Below are 24921 nucleotides of genomic sequence, written 5' to 3' on the forward strand. Positions count from 1 at the left end.
GCCACTGACACTTCAAGCACCATGGGATCTGCCATACCATATGGGCCAGGTGGCAGAGCAGATTGCACAGCATCCTGAACCTGTTGCAGAGCCTTCTGCTGTTCTGAGACCCACTCAAAACTAGCAACTTTTCCAGTCACTTGGTAATAGGCTGGGTAGCACACCCAAATGTACAATATGTTGCCTGAAAAATCCAGAGGTCTGCCAGATGTTGTGCCTCCTTTTTAGTTGTAGGAGGGGCCAAATGAAACAACTTATCTTTTACTTTAGAAGGAACATCTTGACTTGCCCCACACCACTGAACCCCTAGAAATTTCACTGAGGTGGAAGGCACCAGAATTTTTGTCAGGTTTATTTCCCACCCTCTGGCATGCAAATGTGCTACCAATAAGTCTAGAGTAGTTGAAACTTCTTGCTCAATAGGTCCAATCCACATAATGTCATCAATGTAACAGACCAGTATGAAGTCTTGTGGAAGGGAAAGGCAATTCAAGGTCTCTGTGGACTAAATTGTGACATAGGGCTGAAAAGTTGATACATCCTTGAGGTAGAACAGTAAAGATATATTGCTGGTCTTGCCAGCTGAAGGCAAACTGGTTCTGATGGTCTTTACACACAGAAATTGATAATAAGGCATTTGCCAGCTCAGTGGCTGCATAGCAGGCACCAGGTCATTGTTGTTAGGTGCTGTCGAGTCAGCTCCCATTCATAGTGACCCTGTGTACAACAGAATGAAACACTGCCCAGGTCTGCTTCCTCCTCATAAACATTGTTATGCTTAAGCCCATTGTTGCAGCCACCATGTCATCTTGTGGAAGGCCTTCCTCTTTTTCTCTCACCCTCTACTTTACCAAGCATGGTGTCCTTCTCCAGGGGCTGATCCTTTCTGATAACATGTCTAAAGTAAGTAAGACCTAGTCTCGCCATCTTTGCTTCTAAGGAGCATTCTGGTTGTACTTCCTCTAAGACAGATTTGTTCATTCTTTTGGCAGTCCATGGTATATTCAATATTCTTCTCCAACACCACAATTCGAGGGCATCAGTTCTTCTCTGGTCTTCCTTATTCATCACCCAGCTTTCACATGCATAGGAGGTGATTGAGAATACCATGGCTTGGGTCAGGCACACCTTAATCTTCAAGGTGATATCTTTGCTTTTCAACACTTTAAAGAGGTCTTTTGCAGTAGATTTAACCGATGCAATGCATAGATTAATTTCTTGACTGCTGCTTCCGTGAGTGTTGATTGTGGATCCAAGTAAGATGAAATCCTTGACAACTTCAAACTTATCTCCATTTATCATGATGTTGCTTATTCGTCCAATTGTGAGGATTTTTGTTTTCTTTATGTTAAGGTGTAATTTGTACTGAAGGCTGGGGTCGTCAATCTTCATCATTAAGTGCTTCAAGTCTTCTTCACTTTCAGCAAGTAAGGTTGTGCCACCTGCATAACACAGGTTGTTAATGAGTCTTCCTTCCATTCTGATGTCCCATTTTTGTTCATATAGTTGAGCTTCTTGGATGATTTGCTCAGCATACAGACTGAATAGGTATGGAGAAAGGATATAACCTTGAAGTGCACCTTCCCTGACTTTAAACCACGCAATATCCCCTTGTTCTGTTCCAACTATTGCCTCTTTATCTATGTACAAGTTTCTCATCAGCACAATTAAGTGTGCTGGAATTTCTGTTCTTTGCAATGTTATGCATAATCTGTTATGATCCACACAGTCAAATGCCTTTGTGTAGTCAATAAAACACAAGCAAACATCTTTCTGGTATTCTCTGCTTTCAGCCAAGATCCATCTGACATCAGCAACAATATCCCTGGCTCTATCTCCTCTTCTGAATCTGGCTTGAATTTCTGGCAGTTCCCTGTCAATGCACTGCTGCAGCCACTTTTGAATGATCTTCATCAAAATTTTACTTGCACGTGATATTAATGAAACTGTGGATAATTTCTGCATTCAGTTGAATCACCTTTCTTGGGAATAGGCATAAATATGGATCTCCTTTAGTTGGTTGGCCAGGTAACCAACTTCTTGGGATAGATGAATGAGCACTTCTACTGTATCCATTTGTTGAAACATCTTAATTGGCATTTCGTCAGTTCCTGGAGGCTTGTTTTTCGCCAATGCCTTCAGTGCAGTATAGACTGCTTCCTTCAGTACCATTGGCTCTTGAGCATGTGCCACATCCTGAAATGGTTGGGTCTCCTGGGATTAGTTTAGTTTAGAGCTAGTGTCCAGTAATTCCTAAAAAATCTGATTATTTTCTTTTCCCCAATAAACTGTCACACTGATAAAATGGAAAGGCTGGGAGAAAGGTTAACAATATAAACATTTGGCAATGTAGGGGGTTCTTCTTCATGGTAACCCAGCTCCCCTTCATTCAAAGGACTGTGGTTCTGAAAACTGGCTCAAGCCTGGGAACTGCTTGAGGAGCCATGACTCTATTTTGGTGATTCAGGTTAGACTTCTGTTCACTTGACATAAAATTCTTTAATTTACACAGATCAAGTAAATATTTAGTAGATTTCCATCTTATTTTACCCCTAGGGACACCATGAGTAAGTTCTCAACACCATAAGTCCATGTGAGTCAGACTATTCTGGTTACTGCTTTGACTCTGTTGTCCCTATGGTAACCAAGCCCACCTTGTCTTTGTTGATTAAGTGCTGCCACTAGGCTCCTGCAACCCCAGGATCTAATCACTCCTACTGTAGTTTGGTTCCCCAATGCAGTGAGGGCAGCTCCCACTGTAATCTGACCTACATAGAAGAGCAATCACAGCTCTTCAAGGATGCTGGGGCTCCCCTCACAAATTTATTCCTCCCAACTGTGGTGAAAGCGTGTTCTCTGGGCACTCCCAGGGTGAGTGTGTAGGTCCAAAATGATAAATCCACCCTAATGTTCAAATTTCACAAAACCTTTGGATATCTTTTTCTTCAGTAAACCAAAAAAAAACAAACCAAACCCACTGCTGTTAAGTCGATTCTGACTCATAGTGACCCTATAGCATAGAGTAGAACTGCCCCATAGAGTTTCCAAGGAGCACCTGGTAGATTCGAACTGCTCACCCTTTGGTTAGCAGCCGTAGCACTTAACCACTACGCCACCAGGGTTTCCTTTCTACAGTATACTGTTTGAAGATTCCAAAACCGAGGTGCCAGAATCGTATAGAATGATTGGCCCAGGTCTGAGCCCCAAGTCCATCTTAGCTTTTGCTTATTTTCCCTGAAACGTTCAAAACCTTAGACAAATTTACATACATGACAAAGGAAACTTTTTTCCTCTGTGATTAAACTAAAGCTATGGAAAGAATATTCCTAAGAGAGGGTCTTGACACAAGACCCTTATCAAAAATCCCCTTGGGAAATGTTTTAAGATAATTGCCTTGTGACCATCATGTAAAACCCACCCTTAGGAACATATTTAAACTAACCAATTCACGCTTGTTTTTCCAACTTATCACTGCTTCCCTGGTCTTGCAACTTCCAATCAGAATGTTATACCTTTAGTTCTTGATTTTACCTCACAAGTATGCCTCTGTAACGCCACCATTTTGGAGCCCTTGGTTTCATTTTGTGAGATCAGACATGTCCCCTGTTTGAACTGTTTTGAACCTTCAATAAATCTCTTTGCTTTTAATAGAGTATGCGTTCTTACTTATTGACATTTTCAGGTGACAGAAAAGTGGGGGTTGAAGTCGCATTTTCTCTGGTGGCCCCTGGGACATCAAGGACCCCAGAGCTTTGGAACCAAACATGAGCCCTTTGAAGCTCATCCCTCTCCACAGATTCCCAGGAGTTGCCCTAAGTAAAAAAGCCTCTTGAATCAGACTCCATTTCCTTGCATTGACACTCTTTGAGATTTATTGTTGGCTTTCTTTCCTGCTTTTGTTTTCAGTTCATGCTCTGAATATTTTGACAAGTTCTTCACCAAATTTAGTTTGGTGTGACTGTTACCACACTACTCCCAGGTCTAATAAGCCTCATTTTGGTGGATTTTGATTGAGTCAAAAGTTCATGCCCATTACATTGGAACTCACTTCTCTTCTTAGGTGCAAATTAAATTTTCAGCATGCATTCAGGTTCAGTGCACATTAAGGTTTTTAGTACACATTCAGGTTTAATAGCATGTGTAGTTCACTCTTCAGGTAAGATGATGGCATGCTCTTACTAGAGATACTTTAGAAAATCAATTCATTGTTCTGGTGAGATGTTGGCATGGTCTTACTAGAGACAGTTTAGAAAATCAGTGGCTACTGTAGGGCTCTTTTGAGCTGGGTAAGCTAGTTTTTCTGCACAGTAAATTAGAAAAGAAAGGCTTTCTACTTCAGCAACCACAATGGGATGCCTACTTTGATTAGTATCTGAAAGCTTCTAAGACCCATCAAGAAAGCAAAACAGCTTCCATGCAGGATGTCATTGTTGTTAGGTGCCTTTGAATTAGTTTCAACTCATAGCAGCCCTATGTTCAACAGAACGAAACATTGCCTGCCCCTGCACCATCCTCACAATCACTGCTATGCTTGAGCCCATTGTTGCAGCCACTGTGTCAATCCATCTCCTTGAGGGTCTTCCTCTTTCTCTCTGACCCTCTACTTTACCAAGCATGATGTCCTTCTCCAGGGACTGATTTTTCTGATAACACGTCCAAGGTATGTGAGACATAGTCTCACCATCTTTGGTTCTAAGGAACATTCTGATTATACTTTCTCCAAGACAGATTTGTTTGTTCTTTTGGAAGTCTATGGTACACTCAATATTCTTTGCCAACACCACAATTCAAAAGTGTCAATTTTTCTTCATTCTTCCTTATTCATCATCCAACTTCCACATGCATATGAGACAATCGAAACACCATGGCTTGGGTCAGGTGCACCTCAGTCTTCAAAGTGATATCTCTGCATGCAGGATAGCATTTCTAAATTGATCAAACAACTAAAGGAAATGCAATGTCAGGTGCCTGTCCCTATTTCTCCTACCTCCATTCCTTTTGCCCCTCTGCCAGTTGACTCTACTAATACCCTTTCTGAACTCTCTGCCACCTTACAGAACCTACTAAAGACCAGTTAGAGAAACCAGCTTCTGTTACAATCCCTGAGACGTCTTTTAAGATAAGGTATCCAGAAGAAACAAATAAACTTCCCCAGGTTACCTTTGCCCCTTTGTCTAAAGCAAAACTTCGTGCAATTGTAAAGGATTTTCCTAATCCTCACAAGATTCCCAAAAGTTCATCCAGGAATTTAGAGTGTTAATAGAAACTTATGAGCCTGGCCTATCAGATCTATATCAATTAATAGATATGTTGATAGAACCAGGGGAAGCTTAAAGGTGGATGGAGGAAGTCAACTGGAAAAATCCAGAAAGATCTTTTAACGGTAAGACCCAGGTTCCTTGTTTAGAATTACTAGATCAAACCAAAGCCATCATTAAATTACTCATAGCCTCTATTCCAAAAGTTTTCTCCACAAAAACAGCCTAGGCAAAGTGCAAGAGAAAATGATGAGAATATTTATAATTACAGGGACCACATGAGCCAACATTTTGCTAAACATTTAGGCTTAAATCTAAAAGAGCCTGGAACTGAAATAGTTTTCAACTCCATATTCCTAAAAGGACTTCACCCTGAATTATCTGAGCTAGTCAACCCATTTGTGTTGTCTTTTCTTTCCTCCCCATTGGGGAACTTTTGGTGTTCAGTGTTGTCAGAAGGCCTGAGACCTCTTCACCTGAGACTCTGACAAGTTAATAAGTTTTATCTAGAACCTGTTTTTCTGTTTCTGTTGGGTTGATATTACCAAAGAATTGCTGTATAAACTGAGTTGATTATGTTATATGGTGTTGAAAAGGCCTAGTCTTTGAGCTGGCCTCACGGACCGATGAGTTTATGTGGTTTTCAGTCTCATTCTGTTCTGAGAGTTTCCTTGTTTCTTGTCTAGAGAGTAGTATATGAATTTCTGCCTTGTATCAGGTTGAAAGACATGACTGCTGTTCTTCATAGAGATGTTTAAAGTCTCAATTCTTTCCTCTTTCCAAAAAAAACTGCTTCTTGCATCTGGGCTTTCAGTAAGTACTCTGAGAAACTTTTTTTTTTTAATTGTGCTTTAAGTGAAAGTTTACAGTTCCAGCCAGTGTCTCATACAAAAACTTATCAACACCTTGTTATATGACCCTAGTCGCTCTCCCTACAATGTAACAGCACACTCATTCTCTCCACCTTGTATTTCCCATGTCCATTCAACCCACTCCTGTCACCCTCTGCCTTCCTGTCTCACCTCCAGACAGGAGCTGCTCACATAGTCTCATGTGTCTACTTGAGCTAAGAAGCACACTCCTCACCAGTATCATTGTGTGTCTTATATTCCAGTCTGGTCTTTGTCCGAAGAGTTGGCTTTGGGAATTATTTTAGTTTTGGGCTAACAGAAAGTCCAGGGGCCATGACAGATGAGGTCCCTCCAATATCAGTCAGACCACTAAGTCTGGTCTTTTTACTAGAATCTGAGGTCTGCGTCCCACTTTTCTCCTGCACCATCAGGGATTCTCTGTTGTGTTCCCTAGCAAGGCAGTCATTGGTGGTAGCCGGGCACCATCTAGTTCTTTTGGTCTCAGGCTGATGGAATCTCTGGTTTATGTGGCCCTTTCTTTCTCTTGGGTTCATATTTTCCTTGTGTCTTTGGTGTTCTTTATTCTCCTTTGCTCCAGGTGGGTAGAGACTAATTGATGCACCTTGGATGACTGCTTGCTAGCTTTTAAGACCCCAGATGCCACTCACTAAAGTGGGATGCAGAATGTTTTCTTAATACACTTTGTTATGCCAATTGACCTAGATGTCCTCTGAAACCATGGTCCCCAGACCCCTGCCCCTGTTACTCTGTCCCTCAAAGTGTTTGGTTGTATTCAGGAAACTTCTTAGCTTTTGGCTTAGTCCAGTTGTGCTGACTTCCCTGTATTGTGTTTTTTCCTTCCCTTCGCCTAAAATAATTCTTGTCTACTATCTAATTGGAGAATACCCTCCTCCCTCCCTCCCCACCCTCGCAACTATCAAAGAATCTTTTCTTCTGTGTTTAAACCTTTTCTTGAGTTCTTATACTAGTGGGCTCATACAATATTTGTGCTTTTGCTACTGACTAATTTCATTCAGCATAATGCCTTCCAGATTCATCCATGTTATGAGATGTTTCACGGATTCATCGTTGTTCTTTATGGTTGTGGAGTGTTCCATTGTGTGAATATACCATAATTTGTTTACCCATTCATCCACTGATGGACTCCTTGGTTGCTTCCATCTTTTTGTTATTGTAAACAGTGCTGCAATGAACTTGGGTGCACGTATATCTATTCATGTGAAGGCTCTTATTTCTCTAGGATATATTCCAAGGAGTAGGATTGCTGGATGGTATGGCAGTTCTGTTTCCAGCTTTTTAAGGAAGCGCCAAATCAATTTCCAAAGTGGTTGTACCATTTTTCACTCCCACTAGCAGTGTATAAGTGTTCCAGTCTCTCCACAACCTCTCCAACATTTATTACTTTGTGTTTTTTGGATGAGTGCTAGCCTTGTTGGGGTAAGATGGTATCTCATTGCAGTTTTGATTTGCTTTTCTCTAATGGCTAATGATCGTGAGCATTTCCTCATGTATCAGTTAGCTGCCTGAATGTTTTCTTTGGTGAAGTGCTTGTTCATATCCTTTGTTCATTTTTTAATTGGGTTATTCATCTTTTTGTTGTTGAGGTTTTGCAGCATCTTGTAGATTTTAGAGATTAGACACTGATCAGATTTGTCAGAGCCAAAAGTTTTTTTCCCAGTCTGTAGGTTGTCTTTTTATTCTTTTGCTGAAGCCTTTGAATGAGCATAAGTGTTTCATTTTTAGGAGCTCCCAGTTATCTAGTTTCTCTTCTGGTGTTTGTGCATTGTTAGTAATGTTTTGTATACTGTTTATGGCATGGATAAGGGCTCTTAGCATTGTTCCTATTTTTTCTTCCATGATCTTTATCATTTTAGACTTTATATTTAGGTCTTTTATCCATTTTGAGTTAGTTTTGTGCATGGTGTGAGGTATGGGTCTTGTTTCATTTTTTTGTAGATGAATATGTAGGTATGCCAGCACCATCTGTTAAAGACTGTCTTTTCCCCAATTAATGAACTTTGGGCCTTTGTCAAATATCAGCTGTTCATAAGTGGATGAGTTTCTGCCTGGATTCTCAATTCTGTTCCCTTGGCCTATGTATCTGTTGTTGTAGCAGTACCAGGCTGTTTTGACTACCATGGCAGTAAAACAGGTTCTAAAATCAGGTAGCGTGAGGCCTCTCATTTTGCTCTTCTTTTTTAGTGATACTTACTTAACTGGGGCCTCTTCTATTTCCATATGAAGTTGGTGATTTTTTTCTCCATCTCATTAAAGAATGACTTTGGAATTTGGATCGGGATTGCATTTCATCTGTGGATCACTTTGGGTAGAATAGGCATTTTCACAATGTTGAGTCTTCCTATTGAGCAAGTATGTTTTTCCACTCATGTAGGTCTCTTTTGGTTTCTTGCAGTAGTGTCTTGTAGTTTTGTACCTCAAAGAGGATTAGAAGGTGTTATAACTCATGTCTCTTACATCTCTGGTTAGATTTATTCCTAAGTATTTTGTCTTCTTGGAGGCTATTGTAAATGTTATTGATTTGGTAATTTCCTCTTTGATGCTCTCTTTTTTTTGTTGGTGTAGAGGAACCCAACTGCTTTTTGTATGTTTATCTTGTATCTTGATACTTTGCTGAAATTTTCTATTAGTCCCGGTAGTTTTCTTTAGGGCTTTCCGTGTATAAGATCCTATCATCTGCAAGTAGAGATACTTTTACTTCTTCCTTACCAATTTGGATGGCCTTTTTTTCTTTATCTAGCCTTTGTAGCCTAACTGCTCTGGCTAGAACCTCCAGCACAATGTTGAATAAGAATGGTGATAAAGGGCATTCATAATCTGAGAAACTTTGATACAAATTAGTGCACTAGAAAAAAGGATGGATTGTTTATTTTGATTGGTATAATGAAGCCTCAAAAAGATAAAAGTTATTCTAAATTTCTTCTTTAAAGGATCCTATAAAGCATGCAAGAGACAGATTATGAAAAATGTAGTAATTTCCTACCTCTGGATGGTACTATTAAATTAGAATTGATTTAAATGATAAATAAGTGATTAAATAACTTTAAGAGTCCAAATATTTCCAGGAATTAATGAAAATGAATATGTTCTGGCAAAGATTTTTATGTTCCATAGTATGTCAGCCCTAAAAGCAAAATCTTTCTAAGTAATTTAAGCTGGATATTATATGAAATGCATTTTATTTAAGGAAAACGGATAGTTTCCAAGAATCAGTGGTTTCATTTTTTCCAAAGAGCTTTGGTATTTACTTGGTAAGGAAAAGGTTGTGATAAAGAGAAGGCAAAGGTCAGCTCAACTGGACTGGACCAAAAGCAAAGAAGTTTCCAGGATAAACTGAATGCTTCAATGGTCAGTGGAGCAAGGGTGGGGGTTTGGGGACTATGGCTTAAGGGGACTTCTAAGTCAATTGGCAAAATAATTCTATTATGAAAACATTCTGCATCCCACTTTGAAATGTGGCATCTGGGGTCTTAAATGCTAACAAGCGGCCATCTAAGATGCATCAGTTGGTCTCAACCCACCTGGATCAAAGGAGAATGAAGAACACCAAAATCACACGATAACTATGAGCCCAAGAGACAGAAAGGGCTCCATGAACCAGAGACCTACATCATCCTGAGACCAGAAGAACTAGATGGTGCCCGGCCACAACCAATGACTGCCCTGACAGGGAGCACAACAGAGAACCCCTGAAGGAGCAGGAGAACAGTGGGATACAGACCCCAACTTCTCATAAAAAGACCAGACTTAACAGTCTGACTGAGACGAGAGGAATCCCGGCAGTCATGGTCCCCAAACCTTCTGTTGGCCCAGGACAGGAACCATTCCCAAAGACAACTCATCAGACATGGAAGGGACTGGACAATGAGTTGGAGAGAGATGCTGATGAAGAGTGAGCTACTAGTATCAGGTGGACATTTGAGACTGTGTTGGTATCTCCTGTCTGGAGGGGAGATAGGAGGGTAGAGAGGGTTAGAAACTGGCAAAAATTGTCACGAAAGGAGAGACTGGAAGGAGGGAGCAGGCTGACTCATTAGGGGGTGAGTAAGTGGGAGTATGGAGTAAGGCGTATATAAGCTTATATGTGACAGACTGACTTGATTTGTAAACAGCACTTAAAAAAAAAAAGCACAATAAAAATTATTAAAAAAAAGAGAGAGAGAGAAGGCAAAACTGCTTACCAAGAGAATAATAAAAGGGAAAGAATTTGATCATCTCTTGTCTTTCAAAATACCTAGACCAAGTTAAACATATGTAAGCGAAATGGGATTACTAATTCTTGTCTTTCATTATGAGCCCAAAGATAGGGAGGTGGGTCAGGATCAGGCCACCTTGACCCCAGTCTCTAAGGCCATGTAGCTCTAGAGAAGGTTTTGAAGGACCCCTTTTCCCAACTAAGTGAAAACTTTCACTTAGTTGGGAAAAGGGGTCCTTCAAGACCTTCGTTACCAGAAATTTGGTGAATCCCCATCATAAAAGAACTGTAAACAAGTTCTTTGTTTTGTAGAGGAATTCTAGGAAGTCAAAAGATAAAAATCACAATGAGATGCACCTGAAATGGTCTGGGGACACTTTTGCACCCCTAGCCAGAGATTTAAGGTTATATCTATATCACTGAATTGGTCGGTTGAGCAGAGACTTTGTGATTTCCAAAGCCAGTTGATAAAACCTTAAAGGGATAAAGTTAGATTGGAAAAAATATGGGAAATGGTAAAAATTTGAATGAAAACAAACTTTATTTTGACAGTAATTGTGTTTTGTAGTATATAGTCTTAAAATAATCACTAAGATTTTTAGATAATTTACTAATATTAAATTGACTTAGTAGATAGTCATTATAATTTAAGTTTATATACTTTTGCTTTTTATGCCACAGAGAAGGAAAATATATATATTCTGGTCTGCTAATGAATGTGTTCATTTTTTGCCACTTAAAGAGCTATACTATAAGAGATATGCAACAAAGACAATGCTTAAAAGGTTTATTAAAGAGAATATATCTAATATGGTCAAAGTTTTTATCTGTCTGGCTAAAGTTTGATGGGCTAATTTATGAGAATTTTGAAAAGTTTTGGTGCCAAAAAAAATTCTTTGATTACTGGGTTGAAGAGTTAATTTATTCCTTGTGAAATCTTCCTTGAAGACAAGGATTATTATATTCTCGTTAGAATAAGATTCCTGAGTCAAAAACCAAGCTGCATGGCTTTAAAAGAAAACTGAAGTTAAGGTTCTTACCCTTAAGATCTTTGTTTAAATAACTTAAGTATCGTTTTAGTGGCCTGTGATAAACTCCTGACAACTTTGAAACTTTGTGGAAAGATTTATTCTGGCTTTATAAAAGGTGAACAAAGAGAAGTGCCTGATTTTCTTTGAGTTTAAAATTTATGTTAGTGCTTCCTTTTACATTTTTGCATATCAGACAATAAGCCTATACTATTATGTCATAACTTTATTTTTTCTAACTTGGTCGCAGCTTTGTTTTGAGTCTAGCATCATCAAAGCTGATGGTTTTAACTGGGTAATTCACATTGTTTACCCATGGAATTTTTTTCATTACTATTCAGATATTTAGTGACTTGATAATCTTGGTATATTCTCAGTATATCCTGACTATATGGTATTATGTCTCAAGATTATTATGTCTTATATCCAAATCTCTTTGAAAATAAGGTTAATCATTATGCTTAGAAATATTTTATCTCTCTCTCTTTTTTTTTAATTGACTTTGTTTGGGTTTGCATTACTTCTGTAATTAATTCCCATCAGGTCTTTTGCTTTTAAGAGGTATTATTATTATAAGTTAATCATAACTATATTCAATTTTGTCATGTGCAGATAAGTTTTTACTTTGCTGACTTACAGAAAATGCTTGATCAAAATATTTCAACAAAAACGAAACCAAAAAAATAAAAAACTCCATTGCTATCGAGTCAATTTTGACTCATAGCAACCCTGTAGGACAGAGTAGAACTGCTTCATAGGGTTTTCAAGGAGTGGCTGGTGGATTCAAACTGCGAACCTTTTGGTTAGTAGCCATAACTCTTAGTCACTGTGATTTCAACAAAAGATGGGCTATATAAGGCTTATGAAAAGGATTTTGATATTTTGGACATTGATACCACTAGACTGAATCAAGATTTCCAGAACTCTTATGTAGAAGCTGAATGGTTCACAGACTGTGGCTGATCCAGAATTGTGTGAAACAGAAATTAACTACACAAGGCTGAGTGAACTAAAGGATTACTATGGGTTTTTATGTGGGAATATTGCCAATGTTTTAATGTTCTATTTTCTAAATGTAAGGAATAGTTTATTTCTTTCCTTTTTTAAAATGTAAGAATCAGCTATTTTAGTAACTAACAACACACAGAATATCCTATGGTAAGGGCTGTCCTCATCTATTTGAATAGCTCAAATGGCACATCTTGGTTATATGGCTCTAAATTTTGGCCTTGGCCCCCATTGAATGAAGTACCAGATGTACTAGAGGATTAAGGTGGACCCAAGGTTGAACATCAACTGATTTACCTCTTTCAACTAATAGCTCTGTTTTTTAAAGACTTCATTAGTTCCGATCTGTATTTTAATGTTATTACAATTTGGCTTCTATTTTTGTACCTAAAACAGAATTAAAAGATGTTATAACTCATGTCAAGGTTCTGACTCAATATATTCAGAGTGTTTTAAATGACTGTACCCATGAACTCCAGAGAAGTAGTTTCTCAAAGCCAAATGGTTCTTGATATCCTTACTACTGCACCAATAAGTACTGTATTTTAAAGAATATTTTTCACAGGTTAAAGAAGGCTTTGAGTACTGAAAACTAAAATCACAAAACCTGCCTGACATTGTTTCAGGGGACTATGTATATTAAGAAGAGATATCAACTAAAAGATTCCCTGGAACCCGGTTGGAAAGGACTGTATGTAGTTCTCCTTACTAACCAACATACTGCCAAATTGTTGTCATTGTTAGGTGCCATCGAGTCAGTTCTGACTCATAGCAACCCCATGTACAACAGAATGAAACACTACCTGGTCCTGTGCCATCCTCACAACCATTGTTAGCTTAAGCCCATTCTTGCAGCCACTGTGTGAATCCATCTTATTGAGGGTCTCCCTCTTTTTTGCTGACCCTCCACTTTATCAAGGCATGATGTCCTTCTCCAGGGATTGATCCCTCCTGATAACATGTCCAAAGTATGTGAGATGCAGTCTCACCATCCTTGCTTCCAAGGAGCATTCTGGTTGTACCTCTCCCAAGACAGATTTGTTTGTTCTTTTGGCAGTCCTTAGCATATTCAATATTCTTTGCCAACAGCACAATTCAAAGATGTCAACTCTTCAGTCTTCCTTATTCATTGTCCAGCTTTCACATGTGTATGAGGCAATTGAAAACATCACGGCTTGGGTCAGGCACACCTTAGTCTTCAAGGTGACATCTTTGCTTTTCAACACTTTTAAAGAGGTATTTTTCAGCAGATTTGCCCAATGCAATGTGTCTGTCAAATTACAGAAAGTCAAAACCTAGATCCATTTGTCCCAGCAAAAGAAGCTAAAACATCCCCTGTGGACTTGTCAGCCCTCTGATGAAGTAAAGATCACTTTGAATTGCCCTAGTGGCCAAAAGCAAATGATACCAGATGTAGATAGCTGATCTCAAGACTTCAGGAGTCTGACTGAAGTTTTTGGACTTTGTCACATAATCATAGCTATTCTTATGTTATTAGCTTTACTTCATACTGGCGGTCTTATTCCTCAATAGTTTTATTCAAGATGGAGGTTTCTTTAAGCCTTATTTTTTTTGTCCCCTTCTCTGTAATTCTTGGAAAGAGAGTGCCTTTGTCAGGTTAGCCCAATCAGAAATTAATCACACAGCTAATATAACAAATTGCATGAGTAGATTCAGAAGAATCTCCTGTGCCAAGCTTTGGAATCCAGACAAATTAGGATAAAGTAGATTATATTGGGTAATAGAATAGCTTTTGATTTCCTTCTAGCTCAACCATGAGGTCTGTGCTATTGCTAACACCTCCTATCGTACTTGGATAAACACTACAGGAGAAGTAGAAGAGGATATTACAAAAGTTTGCCTGCCAAAAGTCTGTTTGGTTATATTTGATACCTCCTGTGTCTAGTTCTTCATTTTTGATATTTTCAGCTGGTTACCTAAAGGTATTGGATCCTGGATTAGATCTGTATTGCTAGCTGGACTGATGATATTAACTGTTGTAATAATAATTATTGGAACAATCAAATGTGACATGATATATACAACCAATGTTATGATGCAAAAGACCAATTTGATGCCTATGAAGAGAATTATGTACACAGATGAGACCCTTTCCCAAATGGACTCAAACTCACACCCCAAGTCAGTCTTTTGGACAGTCAAGCTGTTCCTCTAATGTGGCCTTACTCCATACAAACCTCCCTTACCCATTTAAGATCACAAAAGCTGAATGCTAAGCCAGGTCAGGGTGAAGAGGTCAGATGGCCCCTGACAGTAGTGTCAGGAGTCTTAAAGGCTTATTAAGGAAGCAGCCATCTAAGGAATCACCTGTCATCATCTCAAGCCACTGCAGAAGAAAACTTTCATATAATAGTCATCAAAGGTCGTTAATTCAATCGTTGGTCAAAAGGAGCGAATGTGTGAGAGCTCCAAAATTGAGGCGCTTGACTTGTATCAGAATGATTGGCCCAGGTCTGAGCCCCAATTCCATCTTAGCTTGTTCTTATTTCCCCTGAAACTGTTAAATCCTTAGACAGACTTAAGTACATAACAAAGGAAACTTTTTTTTTTTCCTGTGGTTAAACTAAAGATATGGAAAGGGCTTTCCTAAAGGAGGGTCTTGACACAAGGCCTTTATGAGAAATCACTTCATCAGCCCTCAGGAAATGTTTTAAGATAATTACCTTGTGACTACCCTGTAGACCACCCCTCCCCCAAAGTCACATATTTAAATTAACCAATCTAAATAACCTACATTCGTGTTTCCAACTAATCACTATAAAGCCCCTGCTTTGAACTGTCCTGCCTCCTGCTTCTCTGATGTTGCGACTTCCAATAAAAACGTTGTACCTGTAGTTCTTGATTTTACCTCATAAATACCCCTCTGTAACTTCACCGTTTGGGGGCATTTGTTTTCAATTTGTGAGATCAATGAGTCCCTGGTTTGAACTGTTTTGAAACTTCAATGAATCTCTTAGCTCCTATTTTAAAAGAGTATGCATTTTTACTTGTTGACAATACCAAGGCATTTCAACTTCATTTCTTGTAAGCCATATTTTGGTCCATGCTTCAGCCAACCAGCCAAAATCAACTGTAAGATCCTTTCTAACACTTTGAGCTGAAAACCCAAATTGCAGAATCTCTGTTTAGTGAGTCTATTTCAATAAATTCAGACTAATCCAACTTTACTTTTCTTGCACCTTTATCTCACACCTTTAATAGTTATTCTTACACATATTTCCAAGATTTCTGTCTGTATAAATTAAAAAATCAAGAGTTCTTTGGAGTGTAATGCACCTCTTCATGAGTCACACTTTGTACCTTACCTTTTGGGTCCTGCTGGAATTTGAGTCTAGTTATAGGTTTAGAAGCAAAATCTGGTGGGGGCAGGGGCAGGTGTTGAGGACATTCAGCAATGTCTTGCAAGGCTTGTACCTCAGCCAATGCCCCAGGCAAAGATTCTTCAGCTAAAGCTGAATTAATCTCATCATATGAGGGCAGAAGGGCTGATTCTACTGGCAAAGGTGTTTCAACAGAATTTAGGGGTTCAATGTCCCCATATTCATCAATATATGCTCATGTGTTACCATTCTAATTTTCAGGATCCCTTTTCTTCCCAATCAATGCCCTCACTTTAACCTGAGACACCCTGAGAGGTTGGGAATTCGTGTTGTAATCCTGCCACTTTTAAGATCAGACTCTGGGTTTGGTTTTCAGCAACCTGAGCTCTGTGGCTACAGGAGATAAGGCTTTCTTTCAGGGCACAGGTATCAACTTTCAGGTCGTTTATGGGGAACTTGAGCTGGGACTTTGAAACTCTGAGCTCATCCTTTTCTTTTCCCACTTTGTCCAGTGAAAGTAGGAGCAGCCAGTAAATATTATTTTACTCTTCAGTTTGACCAAAATGTTCTAAGGTAGCAAATGCACCACCACCCAGAACCTTGTCTTTCATTAGTATTTAATTAGGTGTGTCCAATGGCTATATTTTGCATATCTCTATTGCCACATCCCCTACGCATCTGTCAGTTTGTTGTACTGTAAGGACCCGTGTGTTGCTGTGATGCGGGAAGCTATGTCACCAGTATTCAAATACCAGCAGGGTTACCCTTGGTGGACAGGTTTTAGCTGAGCTTCTAGACTATGACAGACTAGGAAGAAGGACCTGGTTGTCTACTTCTGAAAAAAGTTATCCAGTGAAAACCTCATGAATAGCAGCAGAACATTGATATAGGGCAGGAAGATGAGACCTTCAGGATGGAAGGCACTCAAAAGAACAAATCTGACTTGGACGAAGTACAGCCAGAATGCTCTTTGGAAGTGAAGATGGTGTCTTAGTTATCTATTGGTGCTATAACAGAAATACCACAAGCCGAGGCCTTCAACAAACAGAAGTTTATTCTCTCACAGTCTAGTAGGCTAGAAGCCCAAGTTTAGGGCATCACCTCCAGGGGAAGGTTTTCTCTCTCTATTGGCTCTGGAGGAAGGTCTTTGTCCTCAATCTTCCCCTGGACTAGGAGCTTCTCAGAGCAGGGACCCCAAGTCCAAAGGACACATTACTCCCCTGGCCCTTGTTTCTTGGTGGTACGAGGTCCCCCTGTCCACTCGGTTTTCTATATTTCAAATGAAATTGATTTAAGACACAACCTAATCTCGTAGATTGAGTCCTGCCTCATTAACATAACTGCCTGTAATCCTGCCTCATTAACATCAAGAGGTAGGATTTACAACACATAGGAAAATCATATCAGATGACAAAATGGTGGACATACACAACACCAATCACACAATATGGAGAATCATGGCTTAGTCAAGTTGACACACATTTTAGGGGGACACAATTCAATCCGTAACAGATGGTGAGGCTTCATTTCACATACTTTGGACACAGTGGCTACAACAATGGGCTCAACCATAACAGCGATTGTGAGGATGGCACAGGATCAGGCATTGTTTCCTTCTGTTGTACATAGAGTCGCTATGAGTCAGAACCAATTGGATGGCAAGTAACAATTGCCACATGATGTCATGGACTAACAATGCCCTTTTTACCACTGGAAATGGAGCCATTAGTGCCTTTAAATCCTACCAGATTTGAGAACCAATCAAAAACCCCCAAAACTCAACCTTAAGATTCTACTCCTCTAGAACTGCTCTCAGTACCAAAACATCAGGGCTTTCTAGAGAAATAGAACCAATAAGACACAGAGAGAGAGAGAGAGACAGACAGATAGACAGAGACAAAGACAGAGAGACAGACAGATAGACAGAGACAAAGACAGAGAGACAGAGAAAGAAGTTTATTTCAAGGGATTGGTTTATGCAATTGTGAGGTTTGGCAAGTCCAAAATATGGAGGTTGGGTGACAGGCTGGAGACTTCTGCTGGCTCACAGGATTGTGGGGGTCTGGCAAGTCCACAACTTATAATTCAGGTGGCTCACAGGTTGTGGGGGGCTTGCAAGTTCAAAATCTGTAGGTCCGGCAATAGGCTGGAGACTTTTACAGTCTTGTGCCCCAAGATCCATAGGTCAGGCAATGGGAAGAGTACAGAGTGGAGCGAGAGCAAGTGCTGCCAAAATATCTATTTATAGTCTGAAAGCTGGCAACATCCTAAAGGACTCCCCATTCAATGGATTGATTGATTGATTACATGACATTATACTACATCATGAGAGGTGATTACATTACATTGCATTAGATTACATTATGGAAAGCAACCAGTCTAGTGTTTGGCAAAACCACTGAGAACCATTGCCTAGCAAGTTGACATTAACCATCAGAAGGCCTAAATAAGAAACTGAGAGAAAGAACATTGGTCTAGTTCTGCTACAGGGACAACTCATTACAATTCTAAATAACTCTGAAGTCTCTTCCACTTAAAAGCCCTTAAAATTATTAAAATCTCCTCTCTCCATAAAAATGCATGCTTCATTTGTTATGCAACACCCACTCCATCCAAAGCTTTTGCATTTTAAATGAGGTACCTACAGCTAATGATCATCGCTGATATTTCAACAACCAGTACAGGGACTAGTCTTTTGAAGATGTATAGGTGACAACAATCCATTAAGAATTTCTTAGAACACTTATCAGATTGCCTCCTTTCCACCCTCAGCATGCTCAGCAACCACTATATCAGAGAAAGGAGAGCAAACAAGTGTTGGTTCTACCACTTCTTTTTCAGAATTACACGCTAATATTTCTCCCTATAAACTTAAAAAACTCTGCAGTCTACCTTTTTGCCAAAACTCTCACAGCTCATACATAACCTCAGCTAACTTCAGGAAATTTCCGAGGTAACAAGATTTTATGTTGAAGGCAGGGGATACGAGGTATGGGGGCCCAAGAGCAGTAGTCGAATGATTTTCTCTAATTTTTTTTGCAACTGTGGTGGAGAAGAAATTCTTAATTTCCATAAAAATTTACCACTTCGTTTCATGCCAATAGTCAATTGAATCCATAAACATTTCTTGAGATCATAAGCAAGGCATGGAATGGAATTATGGGACTTGGTCTCTGTCTTCTTCCTCAATTTAATTGAGCAAACCCTCTATTTATTGAACGCATGCTATGTGCCAGGTGCTATGCTAGGAGATGAATGAGGTAATGGTGCCTGTTCTCAAAGAACTCACAGATAACTGACGCAATCATTTCAATGCAGCAGATCTGCTGCTCTGAGAGGGGTGAGGACAAGGTGCTAAGGCAGCCACCGAAGAGGAGACCAGTGGGCTGAGTGTTGGTTTATACTCTTTGCTAAGGAGCAAAAACGAATGCAACTAGATACAAATGCAGAGGACTTCCTGTTTTCCATAAAAAATAATCTCAAATTATTGCAAGATAACCACGAGCTGGATTTGCAAAGACTCAGAGCCCAGAGAAGCATAAAGTCACCTAGCTCCTCAGAACTACCCCTTTCATATCTAGGACCTGTTGTAGACAGAGGGCTATGTATCGTTTTAGTTTGCTAATTCATAGAGAAGTTATCTCTCTCATGTCTTTGGCACTATCAGGTAACTCACTTGAGGTGAGCATAGGCTCTTCTTAAAGAGAACTCAGCAAATCTGTTGGAAACAAATTTTCCTGGCTTTGTGGGCACATAACACAAAAGGAAATCTGAACCTAAGGATTCTTCCAGGCTCGATTTGGGAATGCACTTCAGGAATATTCTACCTTTCCCTTTGAGTGAGTGCCTTCCCATGCCCTCTCCACTGTGAAGTCAGAAGAATGCTTGTGTCTGATGGGAACGCAATACAGGCCATCCCTGGGTGTCTCCCTCCTTCCAGAGAAAAATTTCTGGGAATAAGAGCCAGGGAATTGCAAAGTCTGATTGTGTTGGGTCTCACAGAAGGCACACTGTGTTTTCTGTAAGCGTCTCAAAAACCAACTAGTCAGAGGAGCACAATCTGAATAACTAGTGAGGTGTATCATGCATGTGGAATCAAGACAGGATGGACACCTGGTCCAGGAATGTTGACCATACAGGTAACAACCAGAGGCAGTGTGGTAGAGGGGAAGAAACATCAGCTTGAGTCAGTACAGACATGGATTTGAATTCCAGCTCTGTCCTAAATGAAGCATGCCTTGAGCCAGCCACTTAGTCTTTCTGAACCTCAGTTTTCTCTCCTGTAACATGACTATATTCATATTACTTTGAAAGGTTTGTTGTTGGTTGCTGTCAAGTTGATTCTGACTCATGGAGACCCCATGTGTGCAGAGTAGAACTGCTCCATAGGGTTTTCAAGGCTGTGACCTTTCAGAAGCAGATCACCAGGCCTGTCTTCCGAGGCACCTCTAGGTAGGCTCAAACTGCCAACCTGTAAGTTTGTAGTTGACCACGTAATCATTTATGCCACCCAGGGACCCACTGAAAGGTTTGTAGTGTGACTTAAATGCAATAGTATAGGTAAAGTCCCTGTTTTTGTGTGCCATTGAGTTGAGTCCAACTCATAGCAGCCCTATATGACAGAGTAGAACTGCCCCATAGAGTTTCCCAGGCTGTAATCTTTACAGGAGCAGATGGCTAAGCACTTTCTCCCATGGAGTGGCTAGTGGGTTCAAACCATTGGCCTTTTGGTTAGCAGCCAAGGGCTTAACGATTGTGCCACTAGGGATCCTAACAAAGCCCCTAGAACATGACAATTGTGCGATAAACAGTAGAAAGTGTTATTATTGGCTCACAAATTTACACACATGCAACAGCTGAAGCAGGCACCACTGACACATGACTGTTGAAGGTCTGCTCTGCAAGGCAAATGAACCAGGCTGGGGATTACAACTAAATGCAGAGAAAAGGTTTCTAAGAAGGGGGATGACTGTCCTGACTGTACATCGTGTCCATGCACTGTCCTGCCTTCAGACCCATCCTCCCAATATGGAATAGAAGACCTGGAAAACAATGTGTTTTTATAAATTAATTGTCTATAGTCAGGGCAGAAGCCCTGGAGAGGTGGGGAGGGGAGAGAGGGAGAGGGTTACTATCCCTGGCAGGGTTGAACAGAGGCATGGTACCCGGTATGCCCATGGGTGATGCTGTTCTCTTACAATGGACATGAGTGAGGATTTAACTGTATCCCTGGCATTACACACATGTCCATTGAAGAGAAAACAGCAGCCCTAGCTTCCAGAATCTGGCCTGGCACTCACACCCAGGTCTTGGTGCTCTCCTATTGAACATACACAATTTCGCAGAACATCAACACCAGAGAAGGCCACTCCATGATTGTGGTGAATCAAGATAAAATCAAGGCCACTCCACAATCATGTCTGAGCACTGATGAAAACATGAACACCCTCCATACAACACAATGGCCAAATACGCTCCTATCCTGGCTATTGTGAGTGGTTGCTGCTTCTTTACCAATAACAACTTTGGCCTCACTCCAGCCTTCCCCCCAGATAATACAATTTATTAACACACCCAGTCACAGGATTATCCCCACTTCCAGATAGCATCGCATCCACAGCAAAATGTGTGGTTTTCTAAAAAAAAAAAAATTAAGCCTCTCCCAAATCACCCAAAGCAATTCCCACTCCCATGTACACCCTTTCTAGCACCCTCTTAGTGAGGCTGCCTGTGGTTCTCTATGGTGTGTGTCCTCCCTCGCTGGGATGAGCAGTAAGTACAGCGTTCAACCACAGGTGTGTTCCAGGAGGTCTTTGGCTGGAGGGCACTGACCCCACAAAAGGACATAAAAGTACACAAAATACTAAATATCACTAAGAAGTAATAAAAACTGTCTTACGAATCACAGGTAAGAACTAATTCTTCTGTGCTTCCATAAGTCGCATATGCATATGTACCCTTTGTCCATATGTTTGCTCTTGTATAAGGATGTGAAGAATCAGGGAAACAACCAGCTTAAATACAAAGATCCCTTAAAAGGAGTTACCATTTTCAAGTTCAGGTTTTAAATTCTATTTAGCTAACTTCTTTATCAGGGTCATGGGTCAAGCTAAGGGTATAATTATACTCTCACCACAAAGGCCTGCACCTCCTCATCGCACTTCAATTAGATTCCAGCAGGAAGCATCAGGAGATGTGATGTCCCCACCACTGTATGCAGCCTGGAAGCAAGGGAAGCAGAGACCAGGCAACGTGCTATGAGGTCTTACCAGACCTCAGTGTGTATTTGCTGTAGAGTCAGGTCCCAATGCTTTGGAAGCTGGGCCCTTAATCTGTGTGTTCTTTCAATGTTGCTTCTGTATTGTTCTTCATAAGTGTTTAAGTTATTTTGGAAATGCTGGTATGTCTTGGAGTTCCTGGGTGGTGCAAACAGTTAATGTGCTCAGCTACTAACCCATAGGTTGGGGGTTCCAGTCCACCCACAAGCACCTTGGCAATCTACTTCCACAAAATCAGCCACAGAAAACCCCATGTAGCAGTTCTACTCTGACACAGATAGGGTCACCACGAGTCAGAATCTGCTCAATGGCATCTGAGGAAAAAAGAGAAGCATGTCTCAGCTATTCAAAGAAGGACCAAAAGGAGGCACTTGATTCCTGTCTGCTTCAGAATTTTGAAGAGAGAGTAGCACCAGCCTGAGGGTTGTAGGGAATGGTGATGGGGATGAGAGAAGTCAAAGTTAGAGAGCCCCAGGGGACAGGAGAAACTCACAGCTACAGGCTTGGGTCTACTTGCATTCTACTTGGGATATTTTCTAAAAATTATCCTCTTAAACTTCAGAGAGTTCTGCACTTTAACAAGAGAGGTTGTTGCCTTATGGGGTGTGAGTGGATTGAGCTAGACTGATAGGGTAAAGGAAGGTAATAATGCAGGTGCACAGCCCCAAATCAGTAAAGAGCAAGAATAGGGCTGAGAAAGTCTCCAGTGGGTGTGAAATGGCAGATAAGGCTGCCAGTGAGGGCTTTAGTGACCTGACCACCCAGCTCCAGGAGGCATAATAATTCTGTGCAAACAGCGCCACCTGGAGCACAACGCAAATGGTACCCCCCCCCCCCGCTTAGAGACCCTAGAGGACAGAGTAGAACTACCCACAGGGTTTCCAAGGCTGTAAGCTTCGCGGAAGTAGGCTGCCACATCTTTCTCCCCCAGAGGGTTTGGGGGTTCTCCCACTTTCAGTTTGCAGCTAAGCACTTAACCACTGCACCACCATCACTCGTTAGTGCTCCCCTACCTGTTGCTATTGAGTCAATCTATAGGATAGAGTAGAACTGCCCCGTAGGGTTTCCAAGGAACAGCTGGTGGATTAGAACTGCCGAACTTTTGTTTAGCAGCCTGGCTCTTAACAAACTGTGCCACCAGGGCACCTAGTGTAGTGAAATACTGGGGTACAGATGCTCAGAGGTTGGACCAGGCACAGTGCGAAGTCTCTTACATACATTTTCATAGTTAAATCTCATGATAACACTGAGAGGTGGGGAACTGATAATCACAGACCTTAAGCAATTTGCCTAAGATCACAAAGTGGAAAGCAAAAGAGCAAAGATTAGAATCTAGATCTACCTGACTGAGAAGCCCTTGCTTATATGCCCTGTGGCATACACAAAATACTTATCAAACAATGTAGCAGGAGGGCAAACATTTACTCAGCACCTACTTACTATATGTCAGGAATGGAGATTTTCCAGACATTTCCTTGTTTAACGTAAGAGATCGGAGAACCACGTGCTATGGTATGTGTGGTTATAGCTTAGGGGGGTGGGGGCAAGAACCAAACCTTTCTAGGCAGTGAGCCTAGAAGGATGGGGAGGATTGGTGGAGGAGAGAGTAGAGGACAGGGGAGGAGAGCGAAGAGAAGGGAAGTGGGGAGGAGGGAGGTTTCCAGGCATAAGAAAGAACATAAACAAAAACAGAAAACAAGGAGAATGACAGCATGGTGTGTGGGAGGAAGGGGGCTCCATGGAGAGGCTGTAGAACCACCTGGACTGTATTCCAGGGTGTATTCAAGAGCAGAAGGCCACAGGCCTGTGTCACCAGAAGGGACTTGTGCCAGGTAGAGTTCAGAAATGGTCAAGACACCAAAGTAATTAAGGAGCAACTGTGGAAGCAGTTGAAGATCTTGAACTGTGAAGCATTGTGCTTACTTTGGAAGTGTCTACAGATTATCATGGCTTGAGCTTATCACAGGAGATGGTTTGAAGTTATGGGTGCAACAGCTTCCATTTGAAGACACCTGTGGACTGACCAGTGATCCTGTCTCTTACAGACAGTCTTGTGTGAGGATGATGGCTAATGGGGAAAGATGGGAGCTTCCTCTCGAATGGAGAAGACTGCTAGAGTGGGGAACTGAGCCATGCGGCGCTTACTGCTCTGCAGAGAGCTAGCCCTGGTCCTTGGATCCACCAGTCCAGCAAGCACTTGCTGAATGTCAAGATCGTGCCTAGGCACCAGGCTGAGAGCATATGGACAAGGAGACGCTCATTTGAGGCCCAGCCTCGTACCAACTATGGAAACTTGGGAACCTGGCTTAGCCTCTCTGAGCCTATCTCGTGTGCTATTTCCCCTGCTGGGAACACCTGGTGCTCCGCTTCCCCTCTCAGCTGAGTTGGTCTCAACTTAAATATCAGTTTCAAAGAAAGAAACTAAAATGCCAGTTCCTCAAAAGGAGAGAGTTTTCTGATTGCCCCCACCCATTTAAATCTGGTCCTCTGACCTTATAGTATTTATAGTTTTTTTTTTTTTTTTCATTTTTAGCACTTACGGTAATTTTAAATTATATTTAGTGTTAAGCTGACCTGAGGGCAGCAACCACTTCTGCCTGTTCCTCTGCTGGATCCTTGGTGCCCACTCAGCCCAGCGACAGACACAGCGTAGAGGCTCCATATATACTTGTCAAGCAAATCAATATACATAGTAAGGTGTGGATGGATACACATAGAAAGTGTGTGATTTTTTAAAGGGGACGTGGAGAGGGCAACATTCAGCCCAAACCACCTTCTAATGGTGGCAGTTCAGTTTTCAAAGGACCCGAATAGTGCAGATGATTTGGTTAAGGCAGCTTTGCCCAAGTCCCCTTGGCTTCCCATAACCAAACACTTATCCCCCCGTTCTTGTATCATGGCTCCTCCAATGGCTTCCTGACTT

The 24921-nt window shown here is 41.0% G+C and overlaps 1 protein-coding gene across 1 annotated transcript in view; it reads right to left on the minus strand.

The window, feature by feature from the left end:
- Positions 1 to 24921, minus strand: part of KCNJ1 (potassium inwardly rectifying channel subfamily J member 1) — an 83930-nt gene that overhangs the window by 9874 nt on the left and 49135 nt on the right. The window lies entirely within an intron of this gene.

This window comes from Elephas maximus, chromosome 17, assembly GCF_024166365.1.
Source record: "Elephas maximus indicus isolate mEleMax1 chromosome 17, mEleMax1 primary haplotype, whole genome shotgun sequence".
NCBI lineage: Eukaryota > Metazoa > Chordata > Mammalia > Proboscidea > Elephantidae > Elephas > Elephas maximus.